The sequence below is a fragment of the Phasianus colchicus genome, unplaced genomic scaffold (genome assembly GCF_987193195.1).
Source record: "Phasianus colchicus unplaced genomic scaffold, bPhaCol1.hap1.1 HAP1_SCAFFOLD_108, whole genome shotgun sequence".
NCBI classification, from domain to species: domain Eukaryota; kingdom Metazoa; phylum Chordata; class Aves; order Galliformes; family Phasianidae; genus Phasianus; species Phasianus colchicus.
Genome location: NW_028325278.1, coordinates 15001 through 17500, shown reverse-complemented (window position 1 = coordinate 17500; position 2500 = coordinate 15001). Strand labels below are relative to the sequence as shown.

The 2500-nt window shown below is 80.8% G+C and overlaps 1 non-coding gene across 1 annotated transcript; it reads right to left on the bottom strand.

The window, feature by feature from the left end:
• Nucleotides 1-240: 240 nt before the first annotated feature.
• LOC149911457 (5.8S ribosomal RNA) lies at nt 241-393 on the bottom strand. The gene has a single exon (XR_016463300.1). It is a non-coding gene; the product is annotated as a 5.8S ribosomal RNA (ribosomal RNA).
• Nucleotides 394-2500: the final 2107 nt, after the last annotated feature.

Genomic DNA, 2500 nt, shown 5'->3' with positions numbered 1-2500 from the left:
CCGCGCCGCGACGCCGCCGTCGAGGGACCGGGGCGGTGGGGCGGAGGGGAAGCCGGCCGCCCGAACCGACCGAACGACCGACCCACGCGGGGAAGGACGGACGGACGGACGGACGGCGGCACCCCCCCCACACACACGCGCACCGCGACCCGCCTCCGGAGGGGCGCGCGGGCCTGCGAGGCGCCCCAGCCGCGCCGCGCGGCCGCCGCGGACGGCGGCCGTCGGCGATTGACCGTCAAGCGACGCTCAGGCAGGCGTAGCCCCGGGAGGAACCCGGGGCCGCAAGTGCGTTCGAAGTGTCGATGATCAATGTGTCCTGCAATTCACATTAATTCTCGCAGCTAGCTGCGTTCTTCATCGACGCACGAGCCGAGTGATCCACCGCTAAGAGTCGTCTGGCTTTCGGCACCGCCCCGCGCGCGCGGGGGGGCCCTCCTCTCGCGTCTCTCTCGCCTTTCCCGAAGGCGCTCCGACCGCCCCCGCGCGGCCCGCCCCGACGCCGGGGCGGCGACCGCCGCGGGGAGGACGAGCGTCGCCTCCGCTGACCGTACGCTACGGAACACGCACACGCTTCGAATCGAGGGGAAAAAAAAAGAGGAACCCTCCCGAACGAGAAGGGCGGGGAGCCCGCGCTCCCGACCTGGGCAAACGACCTCGTCTCGCTTCGGGAGGGGCGGACCAGGCGCCCGGCTCGGCTCGGCCCGGGCGGAAGCCCCGCTGCCGCGAACGGACCCGCCGGCGACGCCGCCGCCGGCGCCGCGACCGGTCGGGACGCGGGCGAGCCCGGCCGGGGTGTTCCCCCGGCCCGCGCCGCCGGCGCCGCCGGCCCCGCGCCCGCGACGGCCCGCCCGGACGGCGCGCCCGCGACGGCCCCGGCCCCCCCGCCTCGCGCCGCGGGCGCCGCGCACGCCGAAACGACCCCGGCCGCCTCTCGCCTTCCTCTCCCGCCCCTCGCCCTCCGCCGCCTCCTCCTCTCGCTCGCCCTGGCGGCGCGCCCGCGGCGGACGCGCGCCCGGCGGCGGGACGGGGACGGGGACGGATCTGGGAGCGGCGCCCGCCCCCCGCGCCTCCGCGCGGAGACCGGTTGCGGGACGCCCCGCGCCGGACCTCCCGCCCGCTCGCCCGGCGCGGCCGGCGAGGCCGAGGGCGAAAGCGCGGTGGGAGGCGGCGGCGGCGGCGGCGAAGGAGAGGACTCGGCGAGCGACGGAAGGGGGAAACGGCGGCGAGGCCCCCCGACGGAGGACGGACGGGCGGCGAGGCCGCGGGCGCGCGCCGGACGGGCCGGCGGAGCGGAACCGCCGGCGCCGCGGATGGCGCGGGCGAGGACCGGCCGGGCTCGAACCGGCTCGAACCGGCCGCGCGCGGCGGCGTGGCCGCGGCGGGCGCCGGGCCGAGACGCGCGTCTCGGCCCGCTCCGAACGCGGGCGAGGCCGGCACGGAGCCGAGCCTCTCCGCCCGAGACCGTGGCCGCGGAGAGGGGGGGACGGGGTAACCCCCTCTCCGGCCCGGGCCCGACCCGCGGAGGCGCGAGAGCGCGGCGGCGGCGGCGGCGGCCGACGCCGCCGGCGGGCTCGGATCGGGAGGGAAGCGGCGTGCTGGGGAGTGGTGGGGGCGCGCCGCCGCGCCCCGCAACGAGCCCCTTCCTTCCCGCCGTCCCGCCGGCGACGCGGCCGGACCGCCGTCGCCGGAGCCCCCGGCCTCGCGAGACGTGCCGCGGGCCGCCCGAGTCTTTAAACCCCCGCCCGGCTCCGCGGCCGAGGGAGGGAGGCAGGGAGGGAGAGCGGGGACGGCGCGCACGCCGCCCCCTCCTCTTCCCTTCCCTTCCCATCCCCCGGACGCGCGGAGGCGCGGACGCTAGGTACCTGGCCCTGGGGTGAGGGAAACGACCCGAAGGCCCCGCGGGGGTGCCTCCCCCGCCCGCCCGCCTTCCTCGGCGGGCGGGACGGGGCGCCGAGGGGAAATCCGGCACCCGCCAGCCGGCCCCGGCGCCCCTCGGGGGAGCGTCCGCCCGCGGGGGCGCGCCCGTCGTCCGCCGCCACCACCTCGCCCTCCTCCCGGGGCCCGGGGTTTCCCTCGTTAACCCGGCGCCGGGCGGCAGCTGCGCCCGGGAGGAGGCACGCGGCTCGGACCGCCCGCCCGCGCGGGGACCGAAGCCGCCCGGAGAAGCCTCGCGCGCAGACCGCGCGCTCGCGCGCGGCGCGCCCCCCCCCCTCCGGCGCTCGCCCGCAGCCGGCCGGGCTCCGCGGACGCCCGCGAACCCGACCCCGTCCGCCGCGAGGGTGCGGCTGAAGGGCGAGGGGGGGGAGGGAGAGAGGGGCCGGGGGAAGCGGCCGGCTTCCCGCGCCCCGCGCCCGGGCCTTCGGCCCGCGGCCTCCCACGCTCGCGGCCGTCCGCGCGGCTTCCCCCCGGAGCGGGCCCGGGGGTAGCCGGCGGAGGCGGCCGCGGCGAGGGCCGGCGGCGGGCTTCCGGCCGAGCGACGGGAACGGGGGGGAAAAGCCGT